Source organism: Phyllobates terribilis, unplaced genomic scaffold, assembly GCF_046119375.1.
Source record: "Phyllobates terribilis strain yellow unplaced genomic scaffold, ASM4611937v1 Scaffold_117__1_contigs__length_5270597, whole genome shotgun sequence".
Classification (NCBI taxonomy): domain Eukaryota; kingdom Metazoa; phylum Chordata; class Amphibia; order Anura; family Dendrobatidae; genus Phyllobates; species Phyllobates terribilis.
Window position 1 is genome coordinate 311,583 of NW_027362877.1, and position 26,590 is coordinate 338,172.

The 26,590-nt window shown below is 46.2% G+C and overlaps 1 pseudogene; it reads left to right on the plus strand.

The window, feature by feature from the left end:
* The window catches only part of LOC141201495 (uncharacterized), a 63,190-nt pseudogene extending 40,156 nt beyond the window's left edge, over positions 1-23,034 (plus strand).
* Positions 23,035-26,590: the final 3,556 nt, after the last annotated feature.

Genomic DNA, 26,590 nt, shown 5'->3' on the forward strand with positions numbered 1-26,590 from the left:
AACTGACAGGAAAAACCGTTGCTCCGCCCTGGCCTAATCTCCTCCCCTTTTGACTGGGCCAATCACCAATCCTCCTTCGGTTGCTGGGCAGACTTCCCCGTTACTCCCCTGCTGCAGTCACTAAACCTCCTGGTAACTACCCCGGCTCCTCCTGCTCTGCAGCTATTGCTGAACACAGTAACTGTTTCTATCCTAAACTATTGCGTTCACCCCTACACTGTACCCAATTCCTAGTAATAATAATAATTTTTATTTATATAGCGCCAACATATTCCGCAGCACTTTACAATTAAGCGGGGACAGGTACAGACAATAAATTCAATACAAGGTAAGACAGTTTAAACAGTTACATTAGGAGCGAGGGTCCGGCCGCTCGCACGCTTACAATCTACAAGGGAATGGGGGGACACAATAGGTGCAAAGTGCTTGTTATTTCAGGTCTGACAATTATAATAAATAGGGATTTTCATATAAAGCTGCATGATCCGGTCATCAGCCCGTATGTATAAGTGCAATAATCAAGTATCGAGTGCAGTTATCTTGTGCATGGAGGGTGTGAAGACAGATGAACAGTAGGGAACAGATTCTGAATAATATTTAGAAGGAGGGAACAGGGGAAAGTTGGTTTACTGAGTAGTTGAGGTGGTCGGCTTGTTTAAAGAGATGGGTTTTTAAAGCGCGCTTGAAGACATGGGGGCTAGGCATCAGTCGGATCGTCTGGGGTAGAGCATTCCAGAGAACTGGCGCAGCACGAGTGAAGTCTTGGAGACGGAGGTGCGAGGTTCAGATTATGAGGGATGTTAGTCTTAGGTCATTTGTAGAACGGAGGGCACGTGTAGGGCGATAGGCAGAGATGAGAGAAGAGATATAAGGCGGTACAGAACTGTGGAGAGCTTTGTTGGTGAGAGCGATGAGTTTATATTGGACCCTGTAGCGAATGGGCAACCAGTGTAATGACTGGCACAAGATGGAGGCATCGGTGAAGCGGCTGGACAGAAATACGACCCTGGCTGCCGCATTCAGGATGGATTGGAGAGGAGAAAGTTTGGTAAGAGTGAGACCGATCAGAAGAGAGTTGCAGTAGTCCAGACGAGAGTGAATAAGAGCGACAGTAAGAGTTTTAGCAGTTTCAAAGGTGAGAAGAGGTCGGATTCTGGAGATGTTTTTAAGATGCAGGTGACAAGAGCGAGTGAGTGATCGGATATAGGGAGTAAAGGAAAGGTTAGTTTCGAATATGACCCCAAGGCAGCGGCCGTGCTGCTGGGAGTTATGGTTGAACCCTCCAAGGTAATTTCAATGTCAGGCAGAGTTGGGTTAGTAGAGGGGAGAAACATAAGAAGTTCAGTTTTAGAGAGATTCAGTTTAAGATAGAGGGAGGACGTGATGTTAGAGACAGCACACAGACAATCCTTGGTGTTTTGTATTAGGGTAGGGGTGATGTAAGGGGAAGAGGTGTATAATTGGGTGTCTTCAGCATAGAGATGATACTGAAACCCAAATCTGCTGATTGTTTGTCCAATAGGGGCAGTGTATAGAGAGAAGAGGAGGGGGCCTAGGACTGAGCCCTGCGGGACCCCGATAGCAAGGGGACGAGGAGAGGAAGAGGAGCCAGCAAAAGATACATTGAAGGAGCTGTCAGAGAGGTAGGAGGAGAACCAGGAGAGAACAGTGTCCTTGAGGCCTATAGAGTGGAGCATAGTAAGGAGGAGCTGGTGATCCACAGTGTCAAATGCGGCAGAGAGATCTAGGAGAATCAGCAGGGAGCAGTGACCTTTGGATTTAGCTGTTAGTAGATCATTAGAGACTTTAGTGAGGGCAGTTTCAGTGGAGTGTAAGGAGCGGAAACCAGATTGTAGAGTGTCGAGGAGAGAGTTATCTGAGAGATAGCGGATTAGACAGGAGTGGACCAGGCGTTCCAGGAGTTTAGAGATGTAAGGAAGATTAGAGACAGGTCTGTAGTTAGCAGCGCAGTTCTGGTCCAGGGATGGCTTTTTAAGTAAAGGGTTATGATGGCATGTTTAAATGAGGAGGGAAAGATACCTGAAGAAAGAGAGAGGTTAAATATTTTAGTCAGGTGAGTGGTGACCTCCGGTGAGAGGGACTGCAGGAGATGTGAAGGAATGGGGTCACTGTTGCAGGTTGCAGGTTGAGAAGAAGTGAGGAGCTGGGTAACTTCTTCTTATGTAACAGGCTCAAAGATGGCTAGTAAGCTTGAAGTGCGGCAGGGAAGGGGATCCAGGCACTGAGGAGATTGGGCTGAGATGTCCTGATGGATGTGGTTGATTTTTTCTAGGAAATATGTGGCCAGATCCTCACCGCTGAGGTTGGTGGTGGGGGCCTGTGCATTAGGTTTCAGGAGGGAGTTTAAGGTTTCAAAAAGTCGTTTTGGATTGTTGGGCAGTGAAGTGATGAGGGGGGTGAAGTAGGATTGTTTGGCCAGATGAAGGGCAGAGTTATAGTTTTTGAACATGAATTTATAATGGATGAAGTCCTCTGCTAAAAGAGATTTTCTCCACTGACGCTCAGCGCACCTAGAGCAACGCTGAAGAAAGCGTGTTTGCATTGTGTGCCAGGGCTGCCGTTGTCTGTGTCGGGTCTTTCTGCGTGTAGAAGGTGCTGCTTCATCTATGGCGCTCTTCAGTGTATTATTGTAGTGTGACAATGCTAAGTCTGGACAGAAGAGGGAGGAGATGGGGGCTGAAGATGTGTGGAGATTGTCCATAAGCTGCTGGGTATTAATGGTACGTGTATTCCTATAAGTGTGTTAAGTGGGGGTGTCCCGGGTGAGTAGACGGTTCTTGACAGAGAAGGAAAGATGGTTGTGGTCCGAGAGCAGGAGAGGGGAGTTAGTAAAGTCATGCTCGAGCATAGACCGGAGAAAACCAGGTCCAGAGTATTCCCGTCTTCATGTGTAGGAGAGTTAGTAACCTATGAGAGGCAGATTGGGAGAGGAGATCATTGATGGGGATGTTAAAGTCTCCCATGATGATGGTGGGGATGTCACAGGATAGAAAGTGAGGAAGCCAGGTGGCAAAGTGATCCAGGAACTGGCGGGAGGAGCCTGGAGGGCGATACACAACCGCCACTCACAGGGAGAAGGGTTTGAAGAGTCTGACGATGTGGACTTCAAAGGAAGGAAATGTTAGTGAGCGAACTGGGGGATGACCTGGAAAGCACATTGTGGTGAAAGGAGCAAACCAACATCTCCACCTTGTCTATTCTCAGGTCTGGCCGTATGTGAAAATTTCAGCCCACCAAATGAGAGAGCAGCAGCTGCGGTGGTGTCTGAATGCTGGATCCAGACTTTTGTAATAGCCAGAAGGTGAAGGGAATTAGAGAGGAAAAAATTGTGAATGTAAGTTAGTTTGTTACACACAGGGAGGCCCAGGGTTGGGGGAGATGTCGCCAGTGAATAGGAGAAGGAGAAAAAAGAGAGAGAGCAGGTGGTGCAATGATTTGTATGAATGTTTTGAGTGCTGTATGGAGGTAGTGGATGGTTTGACCAATGTATAATGTAATACAACTGACCAAGAAGCTGCATGTTTGTATGAATATCTTATGCACCTTACCTGTCTCCTGCCCTGTCCAACTGCTATTGTATAACTGCTTATTAAAAGCACTTTAAGCTATTGCACTTAGTCTGTTGCACGCGTGACCCAGCACGCGTGCTATTCTGAGCCAGAGCTGAATATATATGAATTGAAATGTCTGCTAACATGCAGCACCTAATCTAATACTCTATATATACTCACCCTATAACTAACACATCAGACATTAGGTCACATACATACTCATATATAAACACAGGGTACAGCAATATGTGCAGAAAGAGGGAAGAGGCGCATGACCGTCCTGGTCACCCTCTTACACATTTCCTCCCCCCGTGATATTAATATCTCACTCCTCTGCTACTTGTTATCTCTTCTGAAATCTGCATTGTATCTCCATGTTACTTGCAATGCTCTGCAGCTAATCACTGGTATATATGACGCGCCCCTGGGCCTGTGTCGCGCTGCGTTGCGCATGCGGGAGCTTACCCGGAGCCGGATCTGTTGAGGGTTGTAGTCTCGTGGCGGTGACCCGGTCCGTGCCCAGGGAGTCAGCTGAAGTGGCGCTGTATTAGCAGTGATGTTAGATGACTACACCACTCGTTGAATGCAGCTTTAGAGCTGCTGCTGCAGGGCAGACCGCTGAGGCCGGTGGTAGGATTGTGCAGCGTGGTAGTATAACCCCCAACGGGAGGGGTATGGCCTCAGGGCAGCCGACGTGGATGATGGGGGTAGCAGGAACCACTCGGAGACGGTACGGTGAAGTTCAGGGTCTTTACTGGTAACAAAGATAGACCCTCCCGGAGTACTGGCTAGCGATTGGGGCCTGGTCAGTCCTTGAGCAGATGGGATTTCCCCTGGCCAGGCGGAGTTGTAGGCCTCCCAAACTAACGATACTCTTCTGGCTACCTTGCTAGAGGCGGGTATAAGTAGCCCACGTCCCTGAGTGTACCGTGTGGTGCTCACCCGTATGGCCGGTGACTCGGGGCCTTCTAATGGCTTCCGCTCCACGATGGCGGTGCTGGTCCCACTCTTGTGACCGTGCCTTCGGGTTTCTGGGCCAGAGGACCTGCAATCCCCTGCCGGTCGGTTTCTGCTGCTGGGTAGAGATTAGTCCCCACAGCCTCGGACTCCGGGTCCGGTGATACTTCTCAGTCAGGGCGAGCTCTGCAGCTGCCAGCCCCTGACTCTTTGTAACACTGCTCCCACAGAGCTCCTGTTGTTTCTTCCTATGCTGCTTCTCTGTCTCTACTTCTGTTCTTCTTCTACTCCAGGACTGGGCAGGAGGTGTGGCATGCAAAGGATCCCTGACCAAGAGACCTCCCACCTGCTCTCAGACATAACATTGCCGTTACTGTGGAAACCAGACCCCTGGGGTGCCACATTCCCCCCTAGTGAAATTTAGTACTCCGGGACTAAACATACTTTTGTAAACATAACAGGGTATAAACAATAAAAAATACAATAAGAAAAAACACATAAAGATGGTCACGGCGTGTCCGCAACCGGGTGCAGTCTTTGAAGAAAGCAAGGTGTCCATTTCACCAAAAGTGCAAACTTTATACAAGAGTTGGCCGCTCTCAGTCCTCGGCCAGGTAACTTAGGGGATGGGGCAATTTTTATCAGTTCTGTATCAGTCCCAACGGGGACCACACTCTCAGTGGAAACAGTCCCACAACAGTTCTTATACCCTGACGGGTAACTATATACAGTTCTTTGTTCATGCTACTTCTCTTCAGTAGCGGTGTCCTCTCTGTGCTCCCTCCTGAGGGTAGTCTTCAGACCCGTCCGGGTCCTCTTGGCTTTCCTCGTACTGGTAGTACTGCAGCTCCTCCTCGGTTAGCCGATGAACGTGGAGGGCGTACAGTCCTTTTGCACGTGGGGAGCTCAGGCCTTGCGACCGGGCGTGGAAAGGGTCGCCGTTGATGACGCCCGGGGTCAGAGGGTGCGACTTTGGGCCTGGGCGCGGGCTGGTGGCGGCAGTGCCCAGGGCTGGAGGGCTCGGCCGCAGGGCTTGTTGCGGGGGCTGGAGCAGATCGGTGTCTACAGCGCCCGGGGTCAGCGGCTCCACCAGGGGGCCCGGGAGCAGGCTGACGCTGGCAGCGTCCGGGACAGGGAGACTCCTCTTACCTGCTCCCGCGACCGCTCCTGCGTCACGCGTCTTCTCCTGGTGCTGGTCGGGGCCCGCGACGGCTGGGGCGCTGCCGATGCTGGGCAGCTTAGTCTGCTGCCGGTCCGCCATCTTGCTGTCCGTTCCTGGTGTCCTCTTCCCCCCATGGCGGACCGTGGCCTACCTGGCGATGATCCTCTTCCGTAGGCCGCGGCTCCGCAGTTGATCATCAGGGTCGAGGACCTTCCGTCGCGCTCCTGTGACGTCGGCGTCTGCTGGGCTCCTTCCAGGACCTTACGCAACGTCCGGACGTGAGGCGGGGCTTCAGTTCTCGCGCGCTCTCGGAGTCCACGCCCCTCTTCTTCCCGCGCGGCGTCCTCAAGATGGCGTCCAATGGCGGGAAAACTCCACGGATGGCGGGAAGAAGGCTGAAGATGGCGCCGGATGGCGGGAATCTTCACCGATGGCGGGAAGAAGGCTGAAGATGGCGCCGGATGGCGGGAATCTTCACCACATGTAAGTTTTGAAAGTCTCTTTTTCAGGCACGCAGTACCCGGTGGTTGCGGGCACGAAATCCTGCCGACTACGCCAAAAGTTGACGCGCCCCTGGGCCTGTGTCGCGCTGCGTTGCGCATGCGGGAGCTTACCCGGAGCCGGATCTGTTGAGGGTTGTAGTCTCGTGGCGGTGACCCGGTCCGTGCCCAGGGAGTCAGCTGAAGTGGCGCTGTATTAGCAGTGATGTTAGATGACTACGCCACCCGTTGAATGCAGCTTTAGAGCTGCTGCTGCAGGGCAGACCGCTGAGGCCGGTGGTAGGATTGTGCAGCGTGGTAGTATAACCCCCAACGGGAGGGGTATGGCCTCAGGGCAGCCGACGTGGATGATGGGGGTAGCAGGAACCACTCGGAGACGGTACGGTGAAGTTCAGGGTCTTTACTGGTAACAAAGATAGACCCTCCCGGAGTACTGGCTAGCGATTGGGGCCTGGTCAGTCCTTGAGCAGATGGGATCTCCCCTGGCCAGGCGGAGTTGTAGGCCTCCCAAACTAACGATACTCTTCTGGCTACCTTGCTAGAGGCGGGTATAAGTAGCCCACGTCCCTGAGTGTACCGTGTGGTGCTCACCCGTATGGCCGGTGACTCGGGGCCTTCTAATGGCTTCCGCTCCACGATGGCGGTGCTGGTCCCACTCTTGTGACCGTGCCTTCGGGTTTCTGGGCCAGAGGACCTGCAATCCCCTGCCGGTCGGTTTCTGCTGCTGGGTAGAGATTAGTCCCCACAGCCTCGAACTCCGGGTCCAGTGATACTTCTCAGTCAGGGCGAGCTCTGCAGCTGCCAGCCCCTGACTCTTTGTAACACTGCTCCCACAGAGCTCCTGTTGTTTCTTCCTATGCTGCTTCTCTGTCTCTACTTCTGTTCTTCTTCTACTCCAGGACTGGGCAGGAGGTGTGGCATGCAAAGGATCCCTGACCAAGAGACCTCCCACCTGCTCTCAGATATAACATTGCCGTTACTGTGGAAACCAGACCCCTGGGGTGCCACATATACACTGCTCAAAAAAATAAATCTCATGCTACCACGAGTGTGAAAGCACAACCAACATTCAAAAGTGACCAAAACATCAGCCAGAAAGCATTGGTACTGAGATGTGGTCTGTGGTCCCCACCTGCAGAACCACTCCTTTATTGAGGGGGTCTTGATAATTGCCAATAATTTCCATCTATTGTCTATTCCATTTGCACAACAGCATGTGAAATTGATTGTCAATCAGTGTTGCTTCCTAAGTGGACAGTTTGATTTCACAGAAGTTTGATTTACTTGGAGTTATATTCTGTTGTTTAAGTGTTCCCTTTATTTTTTGAGCAGTGTATAAATGCATTTGTTGGTGCATTTTGATGCTCGTTCAGCATTTGGATCAGTTTTTAGAGCTTTCTTCTTACAGAGGTGTGCCAATTGTGGCCTTTCAGTTTTTTTTTTTCAGTTTATTTGTTTCTTTTTCCTTCACAGCTTTTACCGTATGGGTTCAATATTTTTATAGATTTAATATTTACAGATGTGGCAACACCAGATGAGGTTTCTTTTGTATAATTGAGGATGGGTGATTATATGTTTTTTCTTTAGTCCCTTAGGGTATGTGAGTCTATCATCTGATTACTTTATATACTGTGTAGTGCAGCGGTGTTCACACTGTGCGGTAATGAGGCAGTGACCCAAGTAAAGTTCTACTTTAAATGTCTTTATTTGCAAAATGCCCTCTGGATCGCAGCCAGATGATCCAAACAGTCCGTGTAAACCTGTTGCTGTTGGAGATGGCCGCGCTGTTTCAGTCTGGGGTGCGCCAGTTACGTTGCCATTAACAGGCCTGTGTTGTGCCTTCACCCAGGCTTGCATTGCACAGAGCCTCCTTAGCAAACAAACCAATGACACACCCAATCCTTTGCTGCAGGTTTTTAAATGAATTCTGTGACCATGAGCCACTTGTAAGACTCGACTGGAGGGAGTGGACCGCCCCACTGCCACCTGTAGTTCACTCCAAGAATAAAAACCAATGCCAGGTTTTCTTAAATCCAACTTGGTCAAATAGTTTGACCAAGTCCAAAACTTTACTTTTATTTTGCTCTGCAACCACAGGTCCCTCGCATATAATTCCCCTCACTGCCTCGCATATCCCCCACCCTCTGTTCAAACTTGTGGGGTTGAACACTTGTCACCATACAGGGTGCCCGTGACAGAGCATCTGCATTCCCTTGCAACTTCACAGCTCGCCCGAGCAAATAATAACATAGGGACTCCAAGGCCTACTTAATGGCCAGGCACTCCTCCACTACGCTATAATTTTTCTCTGCCGGGGTAAGTTTCCTGCTCAAGTAGGTGACTGGATGTTCATCTCCATTCACCTCTTGCGACACTGCCGCTCCTAGGCCTACCTCTGAGGCATCTGTCTGCACAATGAAGCTTTTCTTGAAGTTGGGGCTGATGAGGACCGGCTGTCCGCACAATGCCAACTTCATGGATTGGAATGCTTCCTCCGCATGAGGGTTCCACCGAACCATGGCCGACCTCTTTCCCTTTAAGAGATTGGTCAGGGGTGCCGATCTCCCAGCAAAATTAGGTATAAACCATCGGTAGTACCGAATAATGTCAAGGAACGCTCTTACCTGTTTAGTAGTCTAAGGCTTAGGCCAGTTTTGAATGGCCTCAATCTTGTTTATTTGGGGTTTAATAACCCCACGGCCCATCACGTACCCCAAGTACCGGGCTTCGAGACCTATCGCACATTTTTTTGTGGTTCACTGTTATTCCTGCGACTCTGTGTGAATCCAGCAACGCTTGTACCTGGGACAGGTGGGTCTGCTAGTTAGTATTAAAGATGATGATATTATCTAAATATGCTGACGCGTACTTCTGATGAGGCTGCAATACTATGTCCATCAACCTCTGGAATGTAGCCGGGGCCCCATGTAATCTAAAAGGCAAGATGACATAGTGATAGACCCTCCGGTGTTATAAAGGTGGTCTTTTCTTTCGCCGATTCTGTCAGAGGCACCTGCCAGTAACCCTTGGTGAGATTAAGCGTGGTGAAGTTCTGGGCCTACCCCAGTCTCTAGATAAGCTCGTCCACCCGGGGCATTGGATAAAGGTCAAATTTTGACACTTCATTCAATTCTTTGAAGTCGTTACAAAACCGTAATGATCCATCAGGCTTCGGAATCGGAACAATGGGGCTAGCCCATTCACTCCTAGATTCCTCAATGACTCCTAACTGGAGCATTTGTTTTACCTCAGCCGCGATGGCTTGCCTACGGGCTTCTGGTACACAGTACGGTTTCACTCGTACCCTTACTCGGGGCTCGGTGACAGTGTCATGTCGGATCACAGATGCATGCCCAGGCAATACTGAGAATACGTCTGTATTCTGCTGCATCAAATTCCGAGCCTCCCATCGCTGCTGTTTAGTGAGAGCATCACTTATCTTAACCTCACACCCGACCTCGTCCCTGGCCGGTGTCAGAGGGTTCCCAGACGGTACGACTGGCGTCTCATCCATAATCAAACATTCCCGGACTTTCCAGGCTTTTAGCAGGTTCACATGATACAGTTGTTCCGGTTTTCTCTTTCCGGGCTGGTACACTCGGTAATTCACCTCCCCCACCTTTTCCCGGACTTCATTTGGCCCTTGCCACTTGATCTCCTTGGGTAGCCCAAGGCGGCAGAACATGGCAAACAGCTCGCAGGGGATACATATTGCCTCCGGGTAACGGGTGGCATAATCTACTACCACCAAAATATGTTGGTGGCCACGGGAAGATTTTACTATAGGCCACACCAGATTCATCGCAATCCGCTGAAAAGGTACCTCCTATAATGGGTAGAGGTACCAATGGAGTCCGGAAATTTGCAGTGGGTGTGGTAAGTTGACACTTGGGACACGACTCACAATGCCTCTGTACCTCGGCATAAATCCTGGGCCAAAAGAACCGCTGCAAAATATGTTCTTGCGTTTTTTTTTCACCCCTAGGTGTCCACCCAGCGTGTGTTTGTGTGCGTGTGTGTGTTTGTGTGTGAGCCATCTCCAGCACCGCCCAGCGGTACGACTGTAGTACTGCCAGCTATTCCACCACTTCATCCCAGATTTTATCAACTCTATATAATAGATCCTGGTTGACAGCCATGCGCGGGAAAACCACCTCTGCACCTGGTTGTTGAGGCACCCCATTTATTTCTACCACCCTTTCTCGTGTGCTGGCTAGAGTGGGATCAGTACAGGGGCAAGTATCTTCCCAAAACAGTCCGATCAGGAAGGGTCTTGACCACTCCCACCACATGTTTCATCTCCCCACACGGGGTGGAAAAAGTAACCTCCGTCCACTGGGGTTCTCCTTGGCATCCAGTGACCCATGGACCAGAGTCACTAGGCTCCCTGAGTCCAAGAGAGCCTCCTTCTGGTACCCTTTGATGAGTACCTGGCACAATTGGGTTTTGCTGCCCGCATCGTCTGCAGTCACGGTGCAGACTGTCTGGGCATACATTGAGACTCTGCGCGTGAACCCACAGTCCCCAGCAGAGGGACGCAACCGTTTCACCGGCTCCTGGGCTTGCAGAGTCCGGCGTGATAGTCGCAGTGGGGCAGAGTCCCGTATGAAGTCCTGAGTGGCCGTGCACCGCCCGATCAGGCTAACCACCTGGTCTAAAGTGCCCGAGTCCCCTTGCCACACCCAACTCTGTATAGCTGCTGGCAGAGTTCTCTCTAGCCGATCACCCATGATCCTCTCCACCATCTGGGCCAGAGTCAAAGTCTCAGGCTGGAGCCACCTTTTAACTAGCTGCAGCAAGTCATATGCCTGAGACCTGGCGGTCCCGGCCTCCACAAAGGTCCATGAAAACACCCGTTGGGTTCTCAAATATGTATTAACTCCCAGTAGGGCAAGGATCTCACATCTCAGCTTCCCATAGTCCTGGCCATCATCGCAACTCAGGCCAAAGTAGGCCTTCTGCGCATCGTCTATCAGAAACTGAGCCACCACGTCAGCCCACTGGGAAGTTGGCAGGTTCTCCCACTCCGTGGTGTGCATGTAGATGGTGAGGAAGGCTTCTACGTCATCCTCCGGACTCGGCTTCCTCAAGACTGAGCGGACCTTGTCCCGGACCTCACAACTTTCCGGGGTCGGTGCTGGTGGCGTCTCTCGCCGAGCCGCAATCTGCTGCACGATTAAGTCATTAGTGCGCTGCTGTTGCTGATCCTGCTGTTGCCTCTGGAGATGCTGGTGCTGCTGGGTGAGTACTAACTGCTTTAGTAGCTCCTGCTTGTCAGCAGGCTTGAGCTGTAGCTTTGCAGACTTGATCACAGACATGCTGGTTTTGGGGTATGCCTCAGTTCACACTGCCCGCATTCTCCACCATATTGTAATGGGGCGGTGACCCAAGGAAAGTTCAACTTTAAATGTCTTTATTTGCACAATGTCCTCCGGATCGCAGCCGGGTGATCCAAACAGTCCGTGTAAACCTGCCGCCGTTTCACTCGGGTGCGCCAGTTACGTTGCCTTCACAGGCCTTTGTTGTACCTTCACCCAGGCTTGCATTGTACAGCGCCTCCTGCTCTGCAGCTTAGCAAACAAACCACTGACACACCCAAACCTTTGCTGAAGGTTTTTTAATGGATTCTGTGGCCATGAGCCACTTGTAAGACTCGGCAGGAGGGAGTGGACCGCCCCACTGCCACCTGCAGATCACTCCCAAAATAAAAGCCCACGCTGGGTTTTCTTAAATCCAACTTGGTCAAATAGTTTCACCAAGTCCAAACTTTCCTTTTATTTTGCTCTGCAGCCACAGGTGTTTCTGTGACTCCAGTGCACTCCAGCGGGTTCAATGTGCCTCTATGAGCATCCTGGGGGATACATACCGTCCCCCGCATATAATCCCCCTCACTGCCTCACGACTGTAATACAGGGATAAAAACCTGTGATCCCAATGTATTACCTGTGACAATACAGCTTTTCTTCTCAGTTATTCCAGACGATTAGATTTGTTAAATCAAGAGAAATGGCGTTTATAGAAGGGCCGGATGATTTTCTCAAAGTGAATGTCATTGTAGGTTAAAATAATTGAAAAAGAATGTAGAACTTGTGGAGACCGGTTGGACTTGATGGACCTGAGTCTTATTTACACCTATATAACTATGTATTCATGGGGTTAATCGCAAAGGTCAGAGTTTAAGCGCCGATCGCTGCCGTTACAGGTAGATGCTGGATATTGGGAAGGGATTAAATACTTTATAGGAAAATGTATATTTTATTAGAACAGATGTTTTTCGGTCATCCCATCTGAAAATAACTATAAAGTGAAGACCCCGATGGGCTCATACCGGGACCCCCTCACATAGACTCCTCGGGTGCTATTATTTTCAACAATAAAGAGGTTAAATAGCCGGAGGTTTACTTATTTCTAGTTCTCAGAAGGAAAAAACTCCTCAGACGACCCCCCATGGGGAATCGGCATGTGTCCCTTATTCATTATCCTGTGACTATGACATAAATCTGTGTTGGGAGTCCTCCTATAATCCATGTGGTGACGGCTCGGAGGACCTGCTTCTCCCGCTGCTCAGTGACTGGGCTTCTGTGCACTGCTGATCACCATTATTGGCATCCCTTCATTTATTTCATGGCCTGTACAATATCTCCAGAAATAATGAAAGTTACAGTATATCCTTAGGATTTTTTAATTGGTGGTCCAAAGTAATACAACAATAGAACATTGTTTAACCTCCTTGTGGCAATTTCAAAGAAGAAACCGAATAAACAGCATGTGCAGCAATAAAGGCCCCCCTAAACCCCTAATTAATACTTGGCAGAAAAACAAGAACCTCCTCCAGCGGTAGCCAAAAATATAAAAAGCAAAGTTTATTGATCACATTAGAAACTGTAGTAGCAAGTCACCAAAAGAGATCCATAGATATTCTATTCTATTTTCTGCTGTTTGTCTCCACGTCCGAGACTGGATGAAGACTGCTAATCAACGTTGGGTGAGCGGACTATTCCTTTACCCCATTCCCCTCTGTTCTTCAAGTAATTAATACTTGGTTGCCCACCCTTTGGCATTGCTGACGGCCTCCACACGTTTCTTGTAGCCATCTATAAGCTTCTTGCTCTTCTCAGCTGGGATTTTCTCCCACTTTTCCTTTGCAGTTTGTTCGAGCTCTTGAGTGTTTGCAGGTTCTTTTTCCCAACGGCAGATTTCAGCTCACCCCAAAGATTTTCAGTGGTATTGAGGTCTGGACTCGTTGCTGACCATTATAAAACAGTCCATGTTTTTTCTTTTTCAACCATTCCTGTGTACTTTTGGATGTGTGCTTTGGGTCATTGTCTTGCTGGAGGACCCATGATCTTTGACTCAAACTACATTTTCTTTCACTGGGTAGGACATTTCGCTCTAAAACCTCTTGATAATTCTCTGATTTCATGATTCCTGTGATATGGTCAAGGCCTCCAGTACCAGATGCTGCAATGCAACCCCACAGCGTTGTGGATACTCCACCATGCTTAAGTGTTGGTAAGGTTTTCTTTCCTTATATAACCTTCATTGCGTCGTCTGTAAACAAACTGTTTCTTTGTATTGCCAAAAAGCTCTATTTTTGTTTCATCTGTCCACAGAACATTTTCCCAGAAGGATTGAGGCTTGTCAAGGTACTCTTTGGCAAAGATCAGTCGTTCCTTTTTATGTCTTTTATTCAGCAATGGTTTCTTCCTTGGCCTTCGGACATAAAGCTGTGCTTGGTTTAGTGTGCGGCGTATGGTACTTTTTGAAACCATTACCCCAGACTATTCCAGGTTGGCCTTCAGGTCTTTGGATGTTTGACGTGATGTTTTTTTTTTCCACTATTTCCACCAATCTTCGAAGACCTCTTTTGCCAATTTTCCTCTTTCCAGGGAGGTTCTTGACGGTTCCATGCTTGGCAAACTTATTAATGACATTGCGCACTGTTGAAACTGGGATACCAAGGTTTTTGGAGATGGCCTTCTACCCTTTGGAAGTCTTGTGTTTGCTAATAGGAGTTCTGATGTCCTCAAGCAGCTCCTTTGTCTAATCCATTGTGACAAAGGAACAGGGCCTACCATGTGGCTTTTTAAAACACTGAAGTCATCATTCATTGGCTAATTCTTGTCACATGGGCACTGACAATCACAGGAGAATCTATTTTGTGATTTACCACAGGCGAGTAAAAATGTGTTTCCATACTAAATTAAGGTAAAGGTGGAAATACCAGTGACACAGAAAGCTTTAGATTTTTCTATTTTTCCCTCCCATTGTTTTTTGTTTTAAATTATCATTTGCTCTTTTGTATTTAACATGAGTCTATACAAAAAAACCTGTTTCACTTTATTCATTTTTTTCAGGAGATATTCCACATTATGTACTTAAAGCGCATCTGTCAGCAGGATTGTGCTTAGCAAACTACATAGACTGACAGGTGGGCGACATTACACTGATTAAAATGATACCTTTTTTGATGTCCTGTGGTTCTTGTGTAATCTTTACTTTCAGTTTGGAGATAATGATATGCCTGTGCTCCAGGGCGACCTGTGGGGGGCGCTATATCTGGTGCTCTGATTACATATTCACCTGTATGCTCTTATGGCAGCTCACTGTGCCTTCACTGACCTGCCTCCTATTTTACCTAGCCACGCACTACTAGATGCATTATGTAAAATAGGAGGCAGGTCAGTGAACGATAAGTGAGCTGTCATAAGAGCATACAGATGAATATGTAAGCAGAAACCCAGATAGAGCGCCCCCCATAGGCTGCACCGGAGCACGAGCATATCATTATCTCCAAACTGAAAGTAAAGATTACACAAGAACCACAAGACCGATTTCATCAACCAAGGTATCCGCTGTCTAGCACTCTGAAAATGGTGGAGGCCCACAAAGCAGGAGAAGGCTATGAACAAAGCGTTTTCAAGTTGCCCTTTCTTCGGTTCAAAATGTAATAAAGAAATGGCAGTTAACAGAAACAGTGGAGGTAAAGATAAGGTCTGGAAGACCAAGCAAATTTTCAGTAGGATTGCTAGAGAGGCAAGTCAGAACCCCCGCCTGACTGCAAAAGACGTTCAGAAAGATTTAGCAGACTATGGAGTCATGGTACATTGTTGTACTCTTCAGAGACACCTGCACAAATATGGCCTTCATGGAAGAGTCATCAGAAGAAAACCTCTCCTGCGACCTCACCATGAAATTCAGCGTCAGAAGTATGCAAAAGTACATCTAAGAAGGTCTGATGCATTTTGTAAACAAGTCTTGTGGACCGATGAGGTTAAAATAGAGCAATGATCAAAGTTGTGTGGAGAAAAAAGGGCACAGAATTTTAGGAAAAGAACATCTCGCCAACCATTAAGCATGGTGGTGGATCAATCATGCTTTGGGGTAGTGTTGCAGCCAATGGCACAGGGAATGGGTAGAGGGAAGAATGGATTCCATGACATTTCAGCAAATTCTTGATACAAACATAACACCATCTGCAAAAAAGCTGGAGGTGAAAAGAGGATGGCAAATGATAATGATACTAAACACACGTCAAAAGGCGCAAGCTGATGGTTTTACAATAGCCCTCATAGTCCCCTGATTTGATTGAACATCATTGAAAATCTGTGGCTAGACCTCAAAATAGCAGACGATGCAAGACGACAAAAGAATCTCACGGAACTGGAAGAATTCTCCAAGGAAGAATGAATGAATGAATGAAAATCCCTCAAACAAGAATTGAAAGACTATTGTCTGGCTACAAAAAGCATTTACAAGCTGTGATGCTTTCAAAAGGGGGCGCTACTAGGTACTAACCTTGCCGGGTGCCAAAACTTTTGCATTTGCCCATTTTTCCTTATTGAATTTTTTTTTAAATGTAAAAGATGAAAATATATATAATTTATTATTTATTGTTTTGCCTAAAATACAAAGGAAATGTCATCTGTAACTTTAGGCCGTTTAGAGATTATTTCATCTTCGACTTAACTGTTCACAATAACAGTAATTTTGACCATTGGTGCCCAAACTTTTACATGTCACTGTATTCTGTCACTGTGTGTCTCCTACAGATGGACTCATGGAAAGAAATCCACCAGAGAGATGTCCCCGTCCTCTGTATTCCCAGGACTGTCCAGAGGAGAATCACAACATCCCGGAGAGTCATCAGGTAGACGGTGCTGAGCCCTGTACCGGATCTGTATATGGGGGGACATTTCTGATCGAGGTCATAGATGTCACAGATTTTGGTGGTTTCTTGTATTGTGCTGATTGTTACATCTGATATATCAGGAGGAAGATCCGACTAAGAATAAAGTGAAGGACGAGACAGAAGAAGAAGCGATGACGAGGGGGGATCAGCCGTGTGTGAGTGACGGGAAGGAGGAGATTCCTGTAGAAGTTTCCACAGGTGTGTAATAATGACCAGCGTGTGATGATGATGATGATGACCGGCGTATGACGATGATGACTGGCATGTGACTATGATTAGTGGCGTGTGATGATGATGACTGGCGTATGATGATGATGATTGGCATGTGACTATGATTAGCGGCGTGTGATGATGATGACTGGCGTATGACGATGATGATTGGCATGTGACTATGATTAGCGGCGTGTGATGATGATGACTGGCGTATGACGATGATGATTGGCATGTGACTATGATTAGCGGCGTGTGATGATGATGATTAGCATGTGACTTATGATTAGCGGCGTGTGATGATGATGACTGGCGTATGACGATGATGATTGGCATGTGACTATGATTAGCGGCGTGTGATGATGATGACTGGCGTATGACGATGATGACTGGCATGTGACTATGATTAGTGGCGTGTGATGATGATGACTGGCGTATGATGATGATGATTGGCATGTGACTATGATTAGCGGCGTGTGATGATGATGATTAGCATGTGACTATGATTAGCGGCGTGTGATGATGATGACTGGCGTATGACGATGATGATTGGCATGTGACTATGATTAGCGGCGTGTGATGATGATGACTGGCGTATGACGATGATGATTGGCATGTGACTATGATTAGTGGCGTGTGATGATGATGACTGGCGTATGACGATGATGATTGGCATGTGACTATGATTAGTGGCGTGTGATGATGATGACTGGCGTATGACGATGATGATTGGCATGTGACTATGATTAGTGGCGTGTGATGATGATGACTGGCGTATGACAATGATGATTGGCATGTGATTATGATTAGCGGCGTGTGATGATGATGACTGGCGTATGATGATGATGACTGGCATGTGATTATGATTAGCGGCGTGTGATGATGATGACTGGCGTATGACGATGATGATTGGCATGTGACTATGATTAGCGGCGTGTGATGATGATGACTGGCGTATGACGATGATGATTGGCATGTGACTATGATTAGCGGCGTGTGATGATGATGACTGGCGTATGACGATGATGATTGGCATGTGATTATGATTAGCGGCGTGTGATGATGATGACTGGTGTATGACGATGATGATTGGCATGTGACTATGATTAGCGGCGTGTGATGATGATGACTGGCGTATGACGATGATGATTGGCATGTGACTATGATTAGTGGCGTGTGATGATGATGACTGGCGTATGACAATGATGATTGGCATGTGATTATGATTAGCGGCGTGTGATTATGATGACTGGCGTATGACGATGATGATTGGCATGTGATTATGATTAGCGGCGTGTGATGATGATGATTGGCATGTGACTATGATTAGCGGCGTGTGATGATGATGATTGGCATGTGATTATGATTAGCAGCGTGTGATGATGATGATTGGCATGTGACTATGATTAGCGGCGTGTGATGATGATGACTGGCGTATGACGATGATGATTGGCATGTGACTATGATTAGCGGCGTGTGATGATGATGACTGGCGTATGACGATGATGATTGGCATGTGACTATGATTAGTGGCGTGTGATGATGATGACTGGCGTATGATGATGATGATTGGCATGTGACTATGATTAGCGGCGTGTGATGGTGATGACTGGCGTATGATGATGATGATTGGCATGTGACTATGATTAGCGGTGCCTGACGATGACCGGTGTGTGATATTGTATGAAGTCTCCGGTGCAGTGAAGCTTTATCCGCCGTCACATCACAGCAGAAGCGTCCGGTGATGGCGCGGCTGCTCTTGTACAGAGTCCGGTTGCGCACCGATGAATAACTGGGCCGCATTCACACCTCTTCTTAATGATTTAATAAGCACATTTTTAATTTTCCTAATTGTGTTTTTTAATATTACTTCCATCTTTTACTTTCATATTATTCTTAAACAAGTCTCATGCTGCCATATAAATGACTGCGCTTGCGATTCGGACAGAACCCCGGGGGAAGATTCCGTATAATGAGGCGCTGTGGACGCCGTCTGGCCTATGATCCAGTGATGTCCATCTTTTTCAGCGTGCATAAAAGCGCAGTCGACCGGAGGCTAGACGGAGTCCGGTGTAACTCTGCTGCCTCATTATTCTGAATGGATCCCTCGGGGGTGTCATCTGAATCATGTATTTTGTAGATTTAGATGGAAACCCCGATGTACAGTGGGTACGGAAAGTATTCAGGCCCCTTTACATTTTTCACTCTTTGTTTCATTGCAGCTATTCGGTAAGTTCTAAAAAGTTCATTTTTTTCTCATTATAGTACACTCTGCACCCCATCTTGACTGAAAAAAAAGCAGAAATGTAGAAATTTTTGCAAATTTATTAAAAAAGAAAAACTGAAATATCACATGGTCATAAGTATTCAGACCCTTTGCTCAGTATTGAGTAGAAGCCCCTTTTGAGCTAGTACAGCCATGAGTCTTCTTGGGAATGATGCAACAAGTTTTTCACCCCTGGATTTAGAGATCCTCTGCCATTCTTCCTTGCAGATCCTCTCCAGTTCCGTCAGGTTGGATGGTGAACGTTGGTGGACAGACATTTTCAGGACTCTCCAGAGATGCTCAATTGGGTTTAGGTCAGGGTTCTGGCTGGGCCAGTCATGAATGGTCACAGAGTTGTTCTGAAGCCACTCCTTTGTCATTTTAGCTGTGTGCTTAGGGTTACTGTCTTGTTGGAAGATGAACCTTCGGCCAAGTCTGAGATCCAGAGCACTCTAGAAGAGGTTTTCATCCAGGATATCTCTGTACTTGGCTGCATTCATGTTTCCTTCAATTGCAACCAGTCGTCCTGTCCCTGCAGCTGAAAAATACCCCCATAGTATGATGCTGCCACCACCATGTTTCACTGTAGGGATTGTATTGGGCAGGTCATGAGCAGTGCCAGGTTTTCTCCACACATACCGCTTAGAATTATCACCAAAAAGTTCTATCTTCGTCTCATCAGATCAGAGAATCTTATTTCTCATAGTCTGTGAGTCCTTCATGTGTTGTTGAGCAAACTCTATGCGGGCTTTCATATGTCTTGCACTGAGTAGATCCTTCCATCTGGCCACTCTGCCATAAAGGCCCGACTCGTGGAGGGCAGCAGTGATCGTTGACTTTTGTGAGCTTTCTCCCTTCTCCCTACTACTCCGCTGGAGCTCAGCCACAGTGATCTTGGGGTTTTTCTTTACCTCTCCTACCAAGGCTCTTCTCCCACGATTGCTCAGTTTGGCTGGACGGCCAGGTCTAGGAAGACTTCTGGTGGTCCCAAACTTCTTCCATTTAAGGATTATGAAGGCCACTGTTCTGTTAGGAACCTTGAGTAATGCAGAAATTCTTTTGTAACCTTGGCCAGATCTGTGCCTTTCCACAATTCTGTCTCTGAGCTCCTTGGGCAGTTCCTTTGAGCTCATGATTCTCATTTGGTCTGACATGCACTGTGAGCTGTGAGGTCTATAGACAGGTGTGTGTCTTTCCAAATCAAGTCCTATAAGTTTAATTAAACACAGCTGGACTCCAATGAAGGAGTAGAACCATCTCATGGAGGATCACAAGGAAATGGACAGCATGTGACTTAAATATGAGTGTCTAAGAAAAGGGTCTGAATACTTATGACCATGTGATATTTCAGTTTTTCTTTTTTAATAAATTTGCAAAAATGTCTACAGAGTGGACTTTAATGAGAAAAATAAATGAACTTTTTAGAATTTACCAAATGGCTGCAATGAAACAGAGTGAAAAATTTAAAGAGGTCTGAATACTTTCCGTACCCACTGTAAGTGTTCAGCGTACAGCACAGGATAAATATGATCCAAAATGTTCTGTACCCCAAAATGCCACCATTAAGAGCCTCTACTCAACCCACAGAAAATCAAGTCCCCACTCAGGTTCATCATCTGTAAACGGTAATATAGGGGGTGTCCATATTACTGGTAGCACAAAGGCTCTGGAAAGTGACTTGGCTCCCACTTAAAGAAATCCAGTGACATCTGGGCTCCCAAATCCAAATGCCCCCTCCTCCTGGGACCCACAGTGTGCAGTTAGCATCCACATGTTTGGCATTACTGTAGCGGGGAGAGGCAATTTATTTCTCCAGAAAGCACTAGCTGGGAATCATGTACTGGGCGCTACAACGTAAGGGCACTACAATGTACCGGACACTACAATGTACTGGCCACTATAAGGGAATATTTGCATTTTCACTTCACAACATCCATTACTGCTCGTTTCTGGAAAGCACCCATGGAGTCAAATTCTACACCTGTAGATAAATTTCCATAGGGTGTAATTTGCAAACTGGTGTCACTTGAGGGGGGATTCTGCTCTTCTGCCACTTTGGGGCTCTGTATATGGAGTCTGCAAACTGTTCTACTAAAGTTTGTTCTCCAAGAGTCAAATATTGCTCCGTCCCTCCGGAGTCTCGCCATGTGGCTAAGCAGTACAGTACAGACACATATGGGGTATTGCCCCGTTCAGCAGAAATTGTATAAAATTATGTGGTCATTTTTACCCATTTTCCCTTGTGAAAATGTAAAATCTGGGGCTAAAACAACATTATAGTGGTAAAAATTTAATTTTTTTTTCTTCACTGTTCAATTGTATAACATTTTGTGAATCACAATTACCTTGCATTCATTGGGAAAGTGCGCGGTGGATGCTGGATGTGACGCACGGTGAAACCCCACCCACAGCCCGGCATCCACCGCGGGGATCGCATCACCAAGTCACGCCTCACTTGACGTGACATCAGGGGAAGCAAGAGCCGGCTGAGGCCGGGGGTCGCGTGATGCCGGTGAGTGGCCAGCGATAGCGCCGCTCACAGCCAATAAAGACAAAGCAAGGTAATTAAAAAAATCTTCTCTCAACGGGTTAATTACATTGGGGGCATTTTTAATAGTAGTGGACAACTTCTTTAATTACGTGGACACTTTTATACTGAGGGCAAGATACGAAGCTTGAGAGTGAAATGGCACCGGAGGTACATTAAGGGAACCGGTCATCAGTAATTACCACTTAAAGAACTATTTGCTGTCTAATCTCTGCCACCCCTGACTTGTGCCAATGTCACCAGTTTATAAGTGTCATTCACTTTACCCGTCATTGTGTTAATGTTATGGCATGTAGTTGTCTTCCTTATTCCCGGTACTTTCACTGACGAGGGTCTTCATTGTGAGCTCCAGAAAATACATTCAGAAATCTCTTTTGTGTTGAAGAAAAAACTCACATCTAATTTATCTTTCATCCTGATAGGAAATCCTTGTGAGAATAACGGTTCATCACTAAATTGTAAAAAAGAAGATATCATGAAGCACTCTAATGGAGAAAACCTCATCACCCTTCCTGCACCTCCTGGACTTCACAGCACTTCACTTTCTTATAATCCTAATCATGAGGAATCATCTCCTGAGCAATCTCACATTATTACCAAAAGTCCAGGGGGCAGAGTGGATTCAAGATTTCAGTGTGACAAGAAATTTACAAAAAGCTCAGATTTTATAACACTCAGAAAACACAAAGGTAAAAAGCCATACTCCTGTTCAGAATGTGGGAAATGCTTTACATATAAATCACAATTTGTTATACATGAGAGAATTCATACAGGAGAGAAGCCATTTTCATGTTCGGAATGTGGGAAATGGTTTAGTAGTAAATCAAACCTTGTTAAACATCTAAGAATTCACACCGGGGAAAAACCTTTTTCATGTTTACAATGTAGAAGGTGCTTTCCAGATAAATCACAACTTGTTAAACATCAGAGAATTCACACAGGAGAAAAGCCGTATTCATGTTCAGAATGTGGAAAGTCGTTCACGAATAACTTGAGTCTTATTACACATCAGAGAATTCATACAGGAGAGAAGCCATTTTCATGTTCGGAATGTGGGAAATGGTTTAGTAGTAAATCAAACCTTGTTAAACATCTAAGAATTCACACCGGGGAAAAACCTTTTTCATGTTTACAATGTAGAAGGTGCTTTCCAGATAAATCACAACTTGTTAAACATCAGAGAATTCACACAGGAGAGAACCCATATTCATGTTCAGAATGTGGGAAATGCTTTACAGAGAAATCAAATCTTGTGACACACGAGAAAATTCACACAGGAGAGAAGCCATTTTCATGTTCGGAATGTGGGAAATGTTTTGGAAGTATATCATACCTTGTTAAACATCAAAGAATTCACACAGGAGAGAAGCCGTATTCATGTCCAGAATGTGGGAAATGTTTTATGCGTAAATCAAATCTTTCTGCTCATAAGATAATTCATACAGGAGAGAAGCCATTTTCTTGTTCAGAATGTGCGAAATGTTTTATATATAAATCGCATCTTATTAGACATCAAAGAAGTCATACAGGAGAGAAGCCGTATTCATGTTGAGAATGTGGGAAATCTTTTATACATAAATCACACCTTGTAAAACATGAGAGAAGTCATACGGGAAAGAAAGTGTAATTATGTTCACTGTGTTTTATAAAGTTTAATAAACATTGTTCAGCATAAATGAGTACACCCCCTTTGATGAGTAAGATTTTGTTTAATAGCTCACTGAACACAAGATCAATTTCTACAATTTTGCCAACACTAAGTTTCATAGAACATTTTTTTGTAATCAAAACATGAAAGTAAAGGTAATAATATAACTATCATTACAAAATCTTCAGTTTTACTCAAATTAGTTGATGCAAAAATGAGTACACCCCACATCAAAAGCTACTACATCTATTATTTTGTATGGCCTCGATAATTTTAAAGGACGGCACCAAGTTTTCTAGGCCTGGAATGAACAAGTTAGTGACAATACTACATCTATCTTTTATCTCTCTTTCGATAACAAGCTCTTAGAGCCTGGATGCTGGATGGAGCGATGACAACTTGTCTCTTCAGAATCCCCCATAGGTGTTTGGTTGGGTTCAGATCAGGAGACACTTGGCCACTGAATCACTGTCACCCTGTTCTTCAGAAATGCAGCAGTGGCCTACCAAGGGAACAGAGTGATGGCAGCATCTTTTCTGTCACTACAGAGCAGAACATCTGTGAATTCAAGATCCCATCAATGAAATGTAGCTCCTCATGCAGCCCCACATAAGGACACGGCCACCACCAGGTCTCACTGTAGACACCATGCGTTCTCATTGTATTCCTCACCTCTTCAATGTTATACAGTTTTGAAGCCATCAGTTCCAAAAAAAACCTTTATCTTGGTCTGATCACTCCAGAGTATAAAGTCCCAGGAGGCTTCATATGTTTCCGCATGTGTCCTGGCAGATTGTAGGGCGGCTTTTTTGTGTATGGGATTTAGGAGAGGCTTTCTATGTGGACAACACCCATGTCTGCCATTCCTCTATAGAAAAATATGTCTGCTTTCAGCTCATCTCTCAATGCTTGGATGAAAAATCACAGTTGGGAAGGAATGGACGGGACAAAGAAAGTTACTGATAATCCAGCACTTGTTTTCCAGTGTGAATAAAACCAAAAACTTTTATTGAACAAATCAAATTAAAATCATAGAAACATTAAAAAACAGATAGGAGCAAAACATCTCTGCGTTTCTACCTGGTATTTGTGTTCAGTTCTTCTTCATGACATAATAAATCACCAGTAACCGGCTTCTTATACACATCATAGGGTCTAATGCACAGCGGAGACCCCCAGCCCCAAATGGACATGTGCAAGTATGTCTACATTACCCCTATGGATGATCATATGTCCACAACAAAAAGCATCCGTGCAATAGAAGAATGAAGTGTCTGCATCTATAATGTGTATATTATGTATAATTACTATAAAAGAGGAAAAAATACAATTCAGTAAATGGATACAAGGTCTGAACGAAGATTCATATCACTGGGGAATCTGGAGGCCAATTCCAGAATCCACAAGGCTTCTCGGGGGTGTACTTTTTATACCAATCTCCCCCCTTAGCTGGTCTGGTGACATATTCAATACCCACAACTGTAAAGTGATTAATTCCTATTGTGTTGTATGAGATGTTGTGATGCTGCAGATGTATTACGTGTTGTGGGGCCAAGAACGTCCCTAACGTGTCCCCCAATGCGGTGATGTAAGGGTCTGACCGTGCCCCCCACATATTGCAGCAGACAAGCTTCACATTGTATGGTGTCAATGACGTGTGGAGCTACAACTAATGAGATGTCGGATATTATAGGGTTTATTATGGTTAGTAGATGCAGACATTTTTGCTTTGTGCACAGACTTGCACCAACCACATTTATTTCCCCCACATTCAATGAAACCTTTGGTGTTTGTCCTCCACGTGTCAGTTGTCTTTCTTGTTGCTGGATCCTTGTCGGTGTATAACATAGGTAAATGTTTTCTGGTAATATTCACTATATTATAGGAATCTTCTCTGCAGCCAGTATTGAATGTATCTCTAGACTGATGGATGTTTCCTTCTTTGTGAGTTTTCGGTAATGTATGAAATATTGGACATTGTGGGTGATTTTCCTTTAATCGTTCTATTTGTTTGGCATTAAGTACAGCCGATACCAAACCCTCCTCCAAAAGACAATGTAAGGGGGTATTGTATGAATTAGTAGGATCTCCATCTAGAGTGCGGCATATATTAGTATCGTCATCCATGTTCATAACCTCCGGCTCATACAACCCACTATCCAGAGCTGTGATCGAGCCCCCTTTATCTGCAGCTCTAATGACTTTATTAGGGCTGTGCTCAGGGCCGTATCTGGCATTCATGCTGCCCTAGGCACTTTAAGTGGTCACGCCCCCTACTGGTAATCCATACTAAAAGTGCTCATACCCTTTAGGCCCCCTTCACACGTACCGGAGACACACACGTACACCCATTATAATCTATAGGCTGCGCACATGGTCACACGGACCGGACATGTCCGTTTTTTGCCGGCAGCTCGGACGTCAGTACGTCCTGCACACATATGACATAGAGTGTGACATCCGCACACACGTCTGTGTGACACGTGCTGGAAGAGAGTGCAGAATAGAAATGACAGATATTTAGGTGTTAGATGTGCAAAGAGCGAGATAGATGATCGATATCCGTGAGATATATAATTAGTGCCCTGTGTGTGGAGTTTACTGTACTTGTGTTTAGCTAATAAATTAAAAAAGCGATGTGGAGTCCTCCCTATTTTTGATAACCAGCAAAGGTAAAGCAGACAGCTGTGAGCGGATATTATCAGGGTAGGAAGGTCCTCGGTTACTGGGCCCTTCCCAGCCTAAAAATACCAGCCCTCAGCCGCCTCAGAAATGGCGCACCAATTCAGGTGCTTTGCACGGCTCTTCACGATTGCCCTGGTGCGGTGGCGATCGGGGTAATGGTGGTTAGGGTTGATGACAGCTGTGATTTGTCATAAAACACAGCTGTCTTCAAGCCCTCAGGTTAGTAATGGAGAGGGAAAGGAAAGAGATCCCGGCACTCACCTGTAGTCAATCATTTATTCCACATCCGCAAATCTGCAAAACGTTTCAGCTCCTCCAGAGCTTTTGTCAATTGTGGCCAATCACATAGAAATACAACATTTATATAGAAAGAAAACAAGGAAATGACATCACAATGAAATAGAAAATGAAGAAAACTACAAACATTCATATAATCATATAAGTCTCATTATATAAAATACCGTATTTTTCGGACCATAAGACGCACTTTTTTCCTCCAAAATTTTGGAGGAAAATGGGGGGTGCGTCTTATAGTCCGAATGTTGGGGGGTGTGTATATTTATGTGGGGTGTGGGGGGAGCGGTATCGGTGGAGGAGTGGGCACAGGAGGCAGCAGCCGCCCGCTGCAGCCTACACTGTCCCCGCTGCTAAAGAAAATGAATATTCACTGCTCCCCACGACCATGAGCGTGGGGAGCACTGAATATTCATGCTCCTTAATAGCGGTATACAGTGTAGCCGCGCTGCGGCTGCTGCCGGCTATCTCCTGTGCCCGCTGTTAAAGGGCATGAATATTCAACCTCTCTCCATGCCCATGGGCGTGGGGAGGGGGTGAATATTCATGCCCTTTA